Raw genomic sequence first — 17,012 nt, forward strand, 5'->3', positions numbered from 1 at the left:
TAGCAAGTGTCTCAAGATAACTATGGTTATAACATCCAAAGGAAGGAAATATCACTGCTGTCTTGTGTGTAAAGGACAGAGAAGTGCAAATGTACTAAATTTACCATAACAGTCTGTGACAAAAGTCAACTGACACTAAGCATCAATTGTTATGTGTTAAGAAAACTGGTCTATTCCCACTCCAATGATAAATTAATAAAGAGGGACCCTAGATAGAGAGATAGAGAGAGATAGAAAGAGAGAGATGGAGGGGGAGAGAGAGCTTGATGAGTAAGATGGTTGCCTTGAACACAGTAGACCTGGGTTCTATCCCCAACAATATATATGGATCTCTGAGGGAGTGGTCCAGGACACAGAGCCAGGAATAACCCTTGAGCACAGCAGAGTGTGGCCCAAAATGACCCATCTCAAAAGAGGGGAAACTCTAATATTTTGTTATACAGCAGATGTGCTAGTTTAAGAAACAGTATAATTGGCATAATTCAGTCATGATTCTCAGTGAAAAATCTATAGGCTAAATAACATCCTCTGGTATAAAATATCCCTTACCTTAAAACACACAGAGATATTTGAAATAACCTTTTTAAAGCTACTTAAAATATATGAAACTAGATTCCCACATATTTTGTTTCATGGGGAAAGCTCTAGAATCTATAACAAATTACTACAAAATTTACATAGCTTTTTAAATCCAGAAATTTATCAAGTGTTCTTGTCTGCACCCGAAGTAAGTTAAAAATAAATGTTGGCAACAGGAGTCTCCCAAGCACAGCTGGAAGTGAGCACCAATTCATATGTGACCCCCAAACAAAAATACTAAATAATTACAACAATGTGGATAGGATATGAAGGGATTGTGTTAAAGTCAGAAAGAATACAAATACCAGAAGATCTCACTCATGTGTATAAACAAAATAAAAAATTAACAAAAATAAACAAAATAAATTAAAAAAACAGGTTTCAGTGAAAAGCAAACCATTAGACATAGACTACAGAACTGAGGTTTTCATGCTGGAGTTAGATAGCAATTCAAGGGTCTGGTGGGAAGTGGTGAAAGAATAGTGACACTTATTGTGGGTATGATCTACATTGTACCCCTAAAGGTACAGATAGAGTACCCCTAATATTTACACTGTTGATAACTCATATTTTCAAAATAAAACAGGTTTTAAAAAAGAAACACTAAAACTGAGTAAAATTGAGAATGGAGGTAAGGAGTGCTAACTCTTCATATTTTATTGGCTTATTTTACTAGACTTTGTATTTGGATGCTTTAGATTTCACCTGATATACAAGTTCTTTTCTATCCTACTTTAATATAATTATAAATAAGTAGGAAGAGAGAGTAGGGTACAGGGGTTAAGGTGATTGTCTTGTACACAGACAACCCTGATATAGTGCTTCAGTTCCTAGAACATATGGTCCAATGAGCATTGTCAAGAACTATCCAAGCAGTCAGAAGCAAGCCCTAAGTAAACCCTGCAGTAGCCCAAAACAAACAAAAAACCTTTTCCTTCATTAATATAGGACTATAACATATACAAAAAATAGTACATTTTATCATTTTACTTTAAATTAATTAACTTAATTTGTAATCATTCCATATTATGTTTCTTGTCTGAAATCTTTAATAAATTCATAAGTTCTATCAAACTAAGATAAATTGATAGTATAAAGCTTAAATGGACTTATCAAATGCACAACTTAATAGTAACGCACATGTGAAAGAGATGTTAACTATTGATTCTTTATTTTTATTTCTTTCTTTATTTTTTGATTTTTGGGGGCAAAACCTGGTGGTGCTCCTGAATCTGTACTCAGAAATCATTTTTGGCAGGTTTGGGGACCAGATGGGATGCTGGGGATTGAACCTGGGTCAGCTGCATACAAGGCAAACTTCCTAGCCACTGTGTTACTGCTCCAGCCAATTATTGTTTATTTAAACACACTAATCGCTATTGCCAAATTAACACTAAAAGCCCAACTATTTAAAAAGAAAAAATCTTTTTTCTGTTTAACTAAAGACTGGATTTATTATTTCCCCCACTCTGTGTACCAGGAATTCTATTAATAGAAAAGAAAAGCAAACACAAATTTTAAAATAACCTACAGATATTCAGACAGGTCAAATATATTTTACATAGCAATATAATTTCTTATCATAAAACTATAAAGTTTAAGCATCCCAAATTAGTCATGTATTTCATGTTATTATAACAATAGAAGCATGGTCATACTAGAAATGTCACCTTGCTCAAAATATAGCACTTTAAATACACTGCAGGATATTTGTTATCCAGAAAGGACCACTTTATTTGGCCAGGGTGTCCATGTATATTGGGGGTAACTGCATTTGAATACCAGGCTCGAGAATGTGATACTGTTCACATCCTATGATGCCAAAGACCACCAATACCACCCTGTTAATGCTCAGGAGACCATTTGGTGGCAGAGATTGGTGCCAGGTTGGTCTTCGTTGGTACAAGCTATTAATTGCTTTGGTTTTGCTTTCACCTCAAAATTTGCATAGTATATAAAGCAGGTAAAGGAGTTAGAAATTTTCATTGTATTTATTTATTATTTATTTATTTATTTATTTATTTATTTATTTATTTATTTATTTATTTATTTATTTATTTTTTGTTTTTGGGCCACACCCTGTGACGCTCAGGGGTTACTTCTGGCTATGCACTCAGAAGTTGCTCCTGGCTTCTTGGGGGACCATATGGGACGCCGGGGGATCGAACCGCGGTCCGTCCTAGGCTAGCACAGGCAAGGCAGGCACCTTACCTCCAGCGCCACCGCCCGGCCCCCTATTTATTTATTTATTTATTTATTTATTTTTATTTGGAGGGGTTGGGCCACACCCAGGGGCACTCAAGGGTTACTCCTGGCTCTGCACTCAAAAAATCGCTCCTGGTAGGCTTGAGGAACCATATAGGATGCTGAGGGTCTTACCAAGTGGGTCCCATTATTTATTTGTTTGTTTATTTATTTATTATTTACTTACTAATTAATTAATTAAGCATTGTTTTGGGTCGCAGCTGGTGGCGCTCAGGGGTTACTCCTGGCTCTGTGCTCAGAAAACGCTCCTGGCAGGATCGGGAGACCTGATGGGATGCCAGGAATCAAACCCGGGTCGATCCTGGGTTGGCTGAGTGCAAGGAAAACTCCCTACCGCTGTACTATAGCTCCAGCCCAGAAATTTGCATCCTTTAAAAACTTAATTCAGTTCATAGTCCTTCACATTAATAGGTCTTATTTTTTCCCTAAGAAATGATTTGTTTATATTTTATTAAATTCCAAGGATCTTTTTATGTTATAAAAGTATGTTTGGTTAAAAGAAGGGGCCGGAGAGATAGCATGGAGCTAAGACTTTTGTCTTGCAATCAGAAGGTGGGTGGTTCAAATCTGGCATCCCTTATGGTCCCCTGAGCCTGCCAGGAGCGATTTCTGAGCGTGGAACCAGGAGTAACCCCTAAGCACTGCCAGGTGTGACAAAAATATTAAATTTTTTTTAAAACTTTTTTGGAGGGCTAGGGCAACACCTGGTGATGCTCAGGGTTTATTCCTAGCTTTCTGCTCAGAGGCTCCTGGCAAGACTAGCAGTACCATATATAATGCCAGGGCATGAACCTGGGCAAGGAGCATGCAAGGTCCATGCAAGACAATCACTGCCCACTATACTAATTGCCCCTGAGAATTATTTTTAAGATGAAGGTTATTGTTATTTTTCCTACCTGTGTTTATGGTAACAAAAGAGGAACTTATGCAAAATAAATTACTTACAATAGAAAATAAAAATACATAAAATTTAGCATGCAGGTAGGGTGTTTGCCTTGCCTGCAGAAGGTTGGAGGTTCGAATCCTGGCATCCCATATGGTCCCCCGAGCCTGCCAGGAGCGATTTCTGAGCTAAGAGCCAGAAGTAACCCCTGAGTGCTGCTGGTGTGACCTGACCCCCCAAAAAAAACTAAAAAACAAAAGAAAATGCATATAATTTAAATTAAATTAATAAATAAATAAATTTTTATTCCCTATGTACATGTTGTAAAAGACAATAAGAACTTAGATCTTGAAATTAACGGTTTGGAATTGGAACAGTTCTCTGTCATTCATTAATTTAAAAAGTACTTTAACTTTTTTATTTTTTGCTTAATACATTCATTTATTTATTGCCTTTATCATAGAAATGGTAAATAAGAATAAAGAAGGCCTTTGGTAAAGTTTTATGCCATATTGACAATAGTAAAGTATAACAAATATCTACAACCCAATTTTGGCATCCAGGATCGATAACAAATTTTTAAGTTCTTAATTTTGAAGTGAACATGTATTTGAAATAAAAACCTTAGATTATTGTCAAATTAAAAACACACCCTTAATCTAAAGAGAATAACAATTCTAGTACTTTCATCACACTCCCATAATAGACCTTTTTGAAATCTTAATTGGTGGAGAAATTCTGCAATGACTCATTCCATAGCCAGTAATTTGTATTTATTTATTTTTCTTTGTGCTACAGAAAAATGATACCAAGATGTTTTTTAAGAATTTTTCTAGAGTCTTTCCTTTTTATTTATTATAATAATTTTATTGAGACCATTGTGAACTACAAGCCCTTCATAGTTGGATTTCAGGCATACAGTTACAGTGAATTAGGGCAATTCCCACCACCTGTGTTGACCTTCCTCCACCAACGTTCCAAGCGTGCATCCTATACCTCCACCCTTAGCCCCATAGCCTGCCAGTCTAACAGGTACAAGTTTAGATTTTTACAGTTGGCTCTCTTGATTCTACTTTTGTTTACTTTGGTTTAGGTATTTATTTAGTTCTGTCCTTTTGATCTCTACCTGAGACAACTTGGCCCCTGGTTCCCATCCTCTTTTTTTCCTTCAATTTTGAGAAAAATACAGAAATATGAGGTAAAATAAAATAATTCATCTCCCAAGGTTCTATGAGAAAGGTGAGAGCCCCTAACTAGAAGACACAAATAAAATTTTAAATTTTAGATAAAGGTGGGTGGCAGATTTTTTTTTACATAGGTACAGCAAACTCTGGGGAAATTAGAAAGGAAATACCCTTGGTCTAAAAAACTGGGTGTCCCTACCCATAAAGCATTCTGTCATAAGACCAACTACAAGCTCCAGATATTCTAATAGTCCAACCCCAATTCTTTCTTCCTGGTTCCAGAAAAAGTTCTTAATTGTGGTTGTTGCAGTTAGGCTTCTGTAATTAGAGAGCTTGGTGTTTGCACGATACTGTCGTTTTGCTTTAAAAATTGTCCGTGAACCTCTTCTTAAAATTTTACCATGATTAGAAAAAATTCATTCACCATGAAAAGATTTTTCTTTTGGTACATTCTGTTTCGAGCTTCAACTTCCGATGCAGTACTTTAACTTTTTGATTATCAATGCGCTAGCTATCTTCAACATGGATATTACTTCAACATGGGTATTTTAAGATCAAATATGTTCAGTATATGTAATTATAGTGACTAATAATCATAATCAAAATATTATGTTTTTGGTTGTTTTTTATTTTTTTCGTGCCATACCTAATGCGTAAAGTGCACTTCTGATTCTGCTTAGGGCTCACTCATTGCAGTGCTCAGGGGATAATAGGGTGCATGAAATCAAACCTGGTTTGTCCACAAGGAAGCCAAGCACCCAACCTGCTTTCCAATCTCTGGTCCCATAAGCTAAATATTCTAATTCTCTCTATTATTAAGACAATATTAACATTTAGGTCCCAATATACTTATTTTTTTAATTCTTACATATAAAATTATATGAAAGAAATTATTCAGCTTATTTTAACACACTAGGAACTATGATTCATATTTAAAATATTACATTTAAAATGTACACATAGGGGCTGGAGTGGTAGCACAGTGGTAGGGCATTTGCCTTGCATGTGGCTGGCCCAGAATGAATGAGGTTTTGATCCTCAGCATCCCATATGGTCCTCTGAGCCAGGAGCGATTTCTGAACACAAAGCCAGGAGTAACCCATGAGTGCTTCCAGGTGACCCCCCCCTAAAAAAATGTACATTTAAAGTTGCATGTAAAGATTTTGCAATTTGGGCCCAGAGAGATAGCACAGCGGCGTTTGCCTTGCAGCAGCCGATCCAGGACCAAAGGTGGTTGGTTCGAATCCCGGTGTCCCATATGGTGCCCTGTGCCTGCCAGGAGCTATTTCTGAGCAGACAGCTAGGAGTAACCCCTGAGCACCGCCGGGTTTGGCCCAAAAACCAAAAAAAAAAAAAAAAAAGATTTTGCAATTCAATGTAACTACTTTAAATTTACAATAAAAATGTAAAATAATGGACATTTTGTGCCATGCACAAATATTAGAATTAACCAAGATTTATTCTTACTAGCTATGGACTTAAAATTGGTATTTTACTCTGTCACCTACATGTTTTGTAATAAGAAAGTTTAGACTGACTAGCAAAAATTCCACTCTGATGCTTTAGTTTTTATCAAATTTAATCTTTATATTGACTATATTTAGTCAGTTTAGCCAAGTGTTTCTTTAATAGAAGAAATACTTATGGCATATAAGCAAAATAAGTTAGGAGTAAAAGGCTGTCAATAATTGCTTGACATTTTCCCCAAAATTATTAGTTTTCTAACAAGAGTCTTCTGGACGATTGATAACCCACTTCCTGTCAAGTGCAGCAACAATCCTTTCTGAGGCCTGGGAGAGGGTTGATGCTGGTATCTTTCCTTAAATAGACTATAGGATAGTCTATACAAAGAACACAATGGCATGGAAGACATCTTAAAGTCTCTGAAAAGCCCTGAGTCCTTCAGTTGAAGAACCTTTTATAGAGAAATAATAATATCTCAAAAGGAGATTTTCTCAACTAAATTTGGAAACTCAATCTGGCATTATCAGCTCCACGGGTCATAAGGGGTTGAGGAGGGCACCACTTTGTGTGCTACAATGAGTTTGAAAATATTTTTCTTTAAGAAATATATATGCCATGCTTTCTGAACTTAGCCTAGCCCCTCATACTTGGTTAAAAGCTGAATGACATGTCTTTTCAGGTAGAATGTTCTAGCAAAATAAATAAGGTCAGGATTTTGCACTAGACTGATTTGTAAGAAAAAAACTTAGAAAAACTTATAGCAGAACTAAAAATGCCTGGTTAAGTTATTATAGAAATGCTTAAGCAAATTGTTATATAGGGATTTTAATATTTGTATTTCATAACATTTTTCACCATTAATATCATCAATTTTCTCAAAACCAAGGATGCAGTTAGATATAGCTATTGTGTTTCCTTATAGCTTTGGAGAATGAGAAAATAACAACCAAGTACATTGAAAAATCAAACACATATGTATCATATAGTTCTTCAGTAAGTATTAATTTGAATTTGTTTATTAATTGCAGAGATAGGGTATTTGAATATTTTATGAGCTCTCTAAAACAACTGAACTTAAATAATCAAAAGCATATCAAGTTTTCTAACTAGCTTGTCAATTATTCTCCATCTACTGTATATTAGTAAATACTATTAACTATTAGCTCTTTCCTATAGTGCTTAATATATAGTAAATATATAGTAAAGACTCTTAAAATTTTATCTTTAAGCAAATGATCACCTTGTGCTCTGCACTGTAATAAATAATCAACAAAAATTATTAATAATCACTTGACGACCAAGCACCTGCTAGAATAAGGTAGATATACAACAAACTATAAGAAGTGGTTATGTTATATTAAGGAGCATGTAATATAATCAAAAATGAAAATAAATTAAAGAAAGAAATAATAAACTGAGGATGAAAACAACAACAGATACTCCAAAAGTGCTTTGGGTATTCAGGAGAACTAAGGGAAAATACATAATTAAATATTGATTTATAAATTAGAAATTCATTTTTACTGATATTTCTATTTTTCCAGACACCTTGTACTAATGCCACATAATATATTACAGCATGGTAGCAGAAAGGAATTTTATGTATATAACATTTCTATTTTATTTTTGTTATTAATTATAAAATATAATTTGTTTTTGTAGACAGCATTGTCCTCACATATTAGAAGAATAGGTTTTTAAAAATCGTTTGTAGTATTTGTTACTCTGCATTATAATTATGCTTCCTTTTAAAATTTTAGTTATTTTGGTATTTTTACTTCCGTCTTTTTATTGAGATAATGTTGCTTTAGAACATCAAATATATTCTCTCCTGAGCAACTATAAGGACTGGGCCATCTTCCATCATCAAAAATCTTAACCGGGGGGGGGGGGACCTGGAGAGGTAGCACAGCAGTAGGGTGTTTGCCTTGCATGAAGCTGATTTGAACAGAAGGTGTTTCAAAACCTGGCATCCCATATGGTCCCCCGTGCCTGCCAGGAATGACTTCTGAGCACAGAGCCAGGAGTAACTCCTGAGCACCGCCCGGTGTGACCCCTCAAAAAAACAAAATATCCTTACCGTCCATTTCTCAAGGTCAGTTCAATAATTTTCCTAATACATAATGAGATAAGCATTGCCTTCTCCATTGTGCTACACACCTCATTTAGGCAAGGAAATATCTTGGAAACTAGTAGTGTTTCCTGGAAACAGATAAGTTAAATGCTTGTCTTCTATGCCTTCTTTTTTTGTACTTAGGAATATACCTCCAAAAAAATTTATTTGGGAACCAATACTTGACCACATGTCAACTTTTATTGCAGGCAGAATACAGAGTCCAAAAACCTGGCATATATAATACTTCCCGATTGATATTCTGTAGTATAAAAATGCTTGTTTCCTTCCATCATCTTGCTAATATTTGGCTAAGAGATTTGCCAACATCCTAACTCAGAGATCTTTAGCCTAGGATTAAGTATAGACTATTTCCTTCATATTTCTGTTAAGTTTTTACTGACTTTGATATGTAAACCACAAATTTATTTACAAAGGCTGTCAGATTCTGTTAAATAAATTTTACCATATATGCTCTGGTTTAAAAAAATCTAGCATCCTTTGATTATATCTATGAAGACTGAAACTCTCCAAGGTATAAAAAAATGAACTGAAGAAATTGTTTTAAATCATGTATCAATGAGAACATTACAATGTAATGGTTATAGAGCGATAATATAGGAGATGTTCTTTTTTTACATTAGTACTGTAAAATTACAAGTTATTTCTGATTGTGTTTCAGGCATGCAATGTTTCAACACCAATTCCTTCAACACTGTCCACTTCCCTTCATCAATTCCTGATCCCCCATCAACTCCATACCTGTAACTCCACCCTGGATTTAGGTGTAGCTACCTGAGACCTACCCATTTCTGGGAGGGGTCTTGGAAACCAGATATTATGTGTGACCTTACCTGCAAGACCCCGCCCATTCCTGGGAGGGGTCTTGGAAAAGGTAGATAAGCCTTTGAGCCAGGGGATTAGGGGCTCTGCCCTGCTGGGCTCTCTGGCTTTTGGGTCTTTGCCTCTTTTGGTCTTTGACCAGCATGGAGGTCAAAGGAAGATGGCTGAAAGAAGTTAAGATGCAGGGTAGCTAAGAATGGCTGAGTGCTTAAAAGGTTATGAATAAAGCTGATGCTTTCTGATGCCTGTCTCTGGATGAGTCTGATTCTGCCATTCACCTGGGCCTGGGACCTGCCGGCTGAATGGGGGTTGCGGAGCCACGTGGCCTGGGATGGCATCCTTCACCATCCATCACCATCCAGAACCATCATTAATTATTTGATTCTACACTCCTGATGCCTTTAAACTATATTTCAACTTTGCTGAACATGAAGTTTAGACATATACTTCATAATTCATAAAAATTATTATTAAAAGACAGAGGGAGAAAGATAGCTATAGAATGATTACACTCATTTGTGGGATATTAAAAAATAGCTAGTCTGGTAATAATACCCAAATGCAATAGAGGCAAGGGCCGGGAGGACTAGTCCATGGTAGAAAGCTTGCCACAAATGGGGCAGGGAGTGCACTTAGGTAGTGAAGGGACCACTAGGACTATGTTAATTGAAATTATTTCTCTGGACAAGAAAAAGTAATTGGCAAGGTTCCCCTTCTGTAACAATATTGCAAACCACAGTACCTAAAAGGAGGGAATGAATGGATGGAGGGAAGAAGGAAGGGAGAGAGGAAGTAAGAGCTAGAATTTTGTGTCATAGAGCAGACAAGAATAGGAGTGGGAGGGAAACTGGAAACATTAATGGTGAGAAATGTGCACTGGAGATGGAATTATATGACTAATAATTATGAACAACTTTGTCATTGTATCTCATGGTAATTCAATTAAAATTTTATTAATTAAAATTATTAAAATACACTTTTACTTTCTATAATCACTGGGATATTTAGTAAAAATTCACATTCTAATGAAAACTCAAATCTTGTCTGCATTAAAAGCAAAACTGGCGCAGGGACCCCGGCAGGCCGGCTGGAGGAGTGAGTGAGGGAATTTCTGTCTCTTTGCGCCGGTGTTTGGGTCGGACCCTCTCCCCAGGGACCCCGGCTGGCCGGCTGGAGGAGTGAGTGAGGGAATTTCTGTCTCTTTGCGCCGGTGTCTGGGTCGGACCCTTTCCCCAGGGACCCCGGCGGGCCGGCTGGAGGAGTGAGTGAGGGAATTTCTGTCTCTTTGCGCCGGTGTCTGGGTCGGACCCTTTCCCCAGGGACCCCGGCGGGCCGGCTGGAGGAGTGAGTGAGGGAATTTCTGTCTCTTTGCGCCGGTGTCTGGGTCGGACCCTTTGGCGGGCCGGCTGGAGGAGTGAGTGAGGGAATTTCTGTCTCTTTGCGCGCGGCATTTGGGACGGACCCTTCCCCAAGGAACCCCTGCGTGCCAGCCAGAGAGGGTTGAGTGACTCCCTTCCCCCAGGTGGGTGACTAGAAAGTCAAGTTGAGCGACCCGAACAGACGGGAGAGATAGGGCCAGCCATCTGGACTCGCAGGGGAACTAGAGCAGTCCACCTCCCTGGACCCTGGAGTGGACCAGGGACTCCCCAAGGGTGAGGACAGAGCCTGAAGGGTTGAACTGAGGGAACCCTTCAAGGGAGGCGTGGAGGGGGCGGAGCTCCATTGACTCCCAGAGAAAGGAGGGGGGACTGAGAGCTAGGCTCAACAGCGCCAGTAACCATTGTGGCCAGGAGTGGAACTGCACCGCTGACAGAAATAAGGAGCAGAAAGGGACAAGACCCACAGCAGGAACGCTGCACTCTAGGTAGCAAAGGGGAGGAGAAAGGGCTAGGCCCAACAAACTCACCCAACAGGCCCCTCTAGAAACACCTTCAGGAAGGGGACCAAAGCAGGCCAAAATTAGAAGCCACAGCACTCCAAAATACACCATTAAATACAAAGAACAATGCGTAAAGCAAGGAAATCGCTAATAACTGGAGACACCATGACAAACCCTATCAAATTTCCAAGTCCACCAAAGCGCACAGATCCACGGGAAGAAGACCTAAAAGCAGTCATGAGGAAGGAAATGCAAGAATTACTAAAATAATTAAAAGAAACCCTAACAACCGAATATAAAAAATCCATGGACGAACGAATCAGCCAAATTAAAGAAGAAATGTCAAAGAACATGAGAGAGTCCATACAAAAAGAAGTGAAGGAATTAAAAGACAAGGTAACAAGCCTTACGAGCAGAAACACAGAGTTGGAGAAGCACATAGAAGAACTCGAAGGAAAACTGCAATCAAAAAATGATCAAGAAACCAACAAAGAAATAAAAGGCAAAGCACTGGAAGGAAAAATCCAATATCTAATCAACAAGGACAAAAGAAACAATCTAAGAATTGTGGGTATACCAGAAGGGGAGGAAATAGGGAAGGGGGTAGAACAGGTAGTCGGGGAGATAATAACAGAGAACTTTCCCACCCTCTGGAAAGACAATTCAGGACAAATCCAAGAAGTCAAGAGAGTCCCTAATAAAGTAGACCCCAATAAACCCACACCAAGACACATAATAATCCAAATGGCAAAAAACAAAGAGAAAGAGGAACTCCTGAAAGCAATAAGGGAGAAAAAAAACCTCAAGTACAAAGGAAAGGACATAAGAATCAAACCAGATCTCCCATTTGAAATAATTCAAGCAAGAAGACAGTGGAATGACATATTTAAACGACTGAATGAAAGAAATTTCCAACCCAGGGTCCAATACCCAGCAAAACTATCATTCATATGGGAGGGCAGACTAAAAACATTCTCAAACATGAATGAACTTGAACTATTTGTGCAAACTAAGCCGATCCTAAGCGACTTACTCAGAGAAGAATTACACAATCCAAACCCCCGATTGTAACAACAACCACTCCACACAATACAACTGCACAACAGTCCTCTCTATCAATAATTTCCCTAAATGTAAACGGACTAAACTCTCCAATTAAAAGACACATAGTAGAGAACTGGGTTAGGAAAAATAAACCGGACTTCTGCTGTCTGCAAGAAACACACCTACAGCTACAGGATAAGCACAGGCTTAGAATAAAAGGATGGAAAGTAATTATTCAGGCCAATGGAAAACAAAAAAGAGCAGGGACAGCCATTCTTATATCAGACCAAATTGTATTCAACCTCAAGAAAGTGATCAGAGACAAAGAGGGTCACTACTTACTGGTCAGGGGAACATTAGATCAAGAAACACTAACCCTGGTCAATATCTATGTACCTAATGTAAAGTCACCAAAATATGTGAGGCAACTACTGGCAAACCTGGAGAAACACATGAAGGGAATTGTGATAATAGTAGGGGACCTCAATACTCCACTATCACCACTGGACAGATCCTCCAAGCAGAAAAATAGCAAAGAAATAAGAGCTCTAAATGAAAAATTAGAAGATTTAGGGCTAACAGACTTATATAGAGCCCTCCATCCCCAGAAAGCAGAATACACATTCTTCTCAAACCCACATGGAACCTTCTCCAGAATAGACCATGTCTTAGGATACAAAGCCAACCTATGTAAGATCACAAAGGTAAGGATAATTAGAAGTACCATTTCAGATCACTATGCAACAGAGCTTAAAATTGATGTCAAGAAGAAGCAATGGAGGAAAACTAATACCTGGAGACTAAACAACATGCTGCTTAAAAACAGCTGGATCAAAGAACAACTCAAGGAAGAAATAAAAAGATTCCTTGAGACAAATGACAATGAAGAGACAACATGTCAAAATCTATGGGACACAGCAAAAGCAGTAATTAGGGGGAAACTCATAGCAATACAGGCCTATGTCAAGAAACAGGAAAACAACAAAACCAACAGTTTAAAAGATCACCTCAAAGAATTGGAACAACAGCAACAGAGAAATACAACCACAAACAGAAGGCAAGAAATAATAAAAACCAGAGCAGAAATAAACAATATCGAAACTAAGAAAACAATACAAAAAATCAATGAGACCAGGAGTTGGTTTTTCGAAAAAATAAACAAGATAGACAAACCATTGTCGAGACTCACCAAAAAAAAGAGGGAAAACACCCAAATCACTAGGATCACAAATGAAAGGGGAGAGATTACAACAGAACCCCAAGAAATACAACATATCATGAGATCATATTATGAACAACTATACTCAAGTAGGCTAGAGAACCCAGTAGAAATCGACAGATTCTTGGACAAACACCCTCCTCCAAGACTGGAAAAGGAAGATCTAGAAAGTCTAAACAGACCAATCACTTCAGAGGAAATTGAAGAGGTAATTAAAAAACTCCCTAAGAACAAATGCCCAGGCCCAGATGGATTTACAGGTGAATTCTATCAAACATTTAAAGAAGACCTATTACCACTGTTCCAAAGGCTTTTCCAAACCATAGAAAAAACAGGAATCCTCCCCAACTCCTTTTATGAGGCTAATATCACACTCATTCCCAAAGAAGGCAAAGACACCACCAAAAAAGAAAACTACAGACCAATCTCACTAATGAACATAGATGCAAAGATACTCAACAAAATCCTAGCAAACCGAATCCAACACTTCATCAAAAAGATCATACATCACGACCAAGTGGGTTTCATACCAGGAATGCAAGGTTGGTTCAACATACGCAAATCAATAAACATGATACATCACATCAACAACATGAAAGACAAAAACCACATGATCATATCAATTGATGCCGAGAAGGCATTTGACAAAATCCAACATCCTTTCATGTTAAAGACACTCAGCAAAATAGGGTTAGAAGGAACCTTCCTCAAGATAGTTACAGCTATATATGAAAAGCCTACAGCCAACATTATACTTAATGGCGAGAAACTAGAAGCATTCCCACTAAGGTCAGGAACTAGGCAAGGCTGTCCACTCTCTCCACTCTTATTCAATATAACCTTAGAAGTGCTAGCAATAGCAATCCGACAAGAGAAGGGAATCAAAGGAATTCAAGTAGGGAAAGATGAACACAAGCTAGCTCTATTTGCCGACGATATGATGATATACATCAAAAACCCTAAAGAGTCCACAGTAAAACTCCTAGAAACAATCAACCAATACAGCAAAGTGGCTGGATACAAAGTCAATACACAAAAGACAGTAGCGTTTCTATATACAAACAATGAAGTTGAGGAGAGAGAGATTAAAAATACAATCCCATTTAAGATAGTATCAAAAAATATCAAGTATCTAGGAATAAACCTTACAAGAGAAGTGAAAGACCTTTACCAGGGAAACTTCAAAACACTTCAGAAAGAAATTGAAGAAGATCTAAAGAAATGGAAGAACATCCCATGCTCATGGATAGGTAGAATTAACATAGTCAAAATGACTATCTTACCCAAACTTCTATATAGATTTAATGCAATCCCTATCCAAATTCAGACACAATTCTTTAAAGAAATAGAACAATCAATCACAAAATTCATCTGGAACCACAAAAGATCCAGGATAGCCAAACACATACTGAAAAACAAGAAGCTGGGAGGCATCTCCTTACCTAACTTGAAACTATACTATAAAGCCATAGTAATTAAAACAGCATGGTACTGGAACAGAGACAGGAGCTCAGACCAGTGGATCAGAACAGAATTACCAGACATAAACCCCCAGATATACAGCCAACTAATATTTGATAAAAGAGGCAAGAATCTGAAATGGAACAAAGAAAGCCTATTCAACAAATGGTGTTGGTACAACTGGAAAACCACATGTACGAAAGTGAAAATTGACCCATACCTCACTCCTTATACAAAAGTCAACTCAAAATGGATCAAAGACCTTGAAATCAGACCTGAATCTATAAAGTTTATTGAGAATAAAATAGGCAGAACACTCGAAGACCTATATATCAAAAAGGTCTTTGAGAACGGAGCACCAATGGCAAGAACGTTAGCATCAAATATAAACAAATGGGACTACATCAAACTAAAAAGCTTCTGCATGGCAAAAGAAACCCTACTTAATGCAAGAAGACAGCTAACAGAATGGGAAAAAATCTTTTCACTTGACATATCAGATAAAGGGCTGATTTCTAGAACATACAAAGCACTCAGAAAGCTGAGCCCCTCAAAACCAAATAAAGCCATAGAAAAATGGGGAGATGAAATGAATAGACACTTCTCTGAGGAAGACAGAAGGATGGCCAACAAACACATGAAAACATGCTCACCTTCACTCATCATCAGGGAGATCCAAATCAAGACAACAATGAGATACCACCTTACACCAGTGAGGTTGGCTCACATCAAAAATAATGGAAACAACCTTTGTTGGCGAGGATGCGGTATGAAAGGAACTCTCATCCACTGCTGGTGGGAATGCCCCCTAGTCCAACATCTATGGAGAAAAGTCTGGAGAGTGCTCAAAGAACTCAGAATTGATCTGCCATTTGACCCAGCAATTGCTCTACTAGGCATATACCCACAAGATGGAAGGACATTCATTCCAAAATATATATGCACCCCACTATTTATTGCAGCACTCAGTATAATAGCCAAATCTTGGAACCAACCTCGATGTCCAACAACAGATGAATGGATCATTAAGATGTGGTACATATACACAATGGAATATTACATGGCAGTCAGAAACGATACAATCACAGACTTTGCAGCAACATGGATGGACCTAGATCATGTTATGTTAAACGAAGTAAGTCAGAAGACAAAAGATAAACACAGAATGGTAGCACTATTCTGAAACACCTAGAACACATAGTTTATACACAACTAAATCCTATCAAATAACAGGGTAGAAACTCCGAACACTGTAATAGTCAGCATAGACGTGGGAGCAGTGTCCAAAATACATGAAAAAGGAACAACGCAAACTCTTGACTACACATTATACCACAAAGAAAACAGCAACAACAGAAACGGCAGCATAGAGAGAACAGGTATGTAATCAGACTTCTACAACAAAGGTCCACAATAATCCCTGAGAGTTCATATACAGGAACACAAGTATAGAACACCAAGGGAAATCACGGACTACAATGGCAACATACCATAACACTACCTTTTAATGCCTTTATCTTACTATACTTTAAATAACCTCTCAGCTTTTCTGCCCACAGGTGCCCTTGGATACAAAGGGCGGACAAACTAAGGTGGCAACTCGGGATACCACACGGGATACCATACCTTGCTTGCACTACGAGATGGCCACAAGAAAACTCTTTAACATACACTTTATCTTTAGGTAATACCTTCATTTAGGAATTGAAGCACGTGACCAGTCAGACCACTGAAGCAGTACCTGAGACGTACAGACTTAAACTACAGGCTCTATTCTTCGAACACATTCAATCAAACCAGCATTCCCTTGCTATTCTCTCCCCTCTCCTCACTACTTTTTTTTTTCTTTTTCTTCTTCTATTCTGCTCATTACTTTTCTCCCTTTCTCCCCCCCTTTTCTCTCTAAGGTATTTTCTCTTTTCTCTCCCTTCAAACCCTTCCCATACACCTTCCCCTTTCCCCCTCCGGAAATCCAACTATCCCCTCACCCCTCAATCCCATCCAGATCTCCCACCATATTAAAACTCTTCTCCCCTAGTCCTTATTCTATTAGGCATCAAGATCGACCTCCTACCCAA

Source organism: Suncus etruscus, chromosome X (assembly GCF_024139225.1).
Source record: "Suncus etruscus isolate mSunEtr1 chromosome X, mSunEtr1.pri.cur, whole genome shotgun sequence".
Lineage (NCBI taxonomy): Eukaryota > Metazoa > Chordata > Mammalia > Eulipotyphla > Soricidae > Suncus > Suncus etruscus.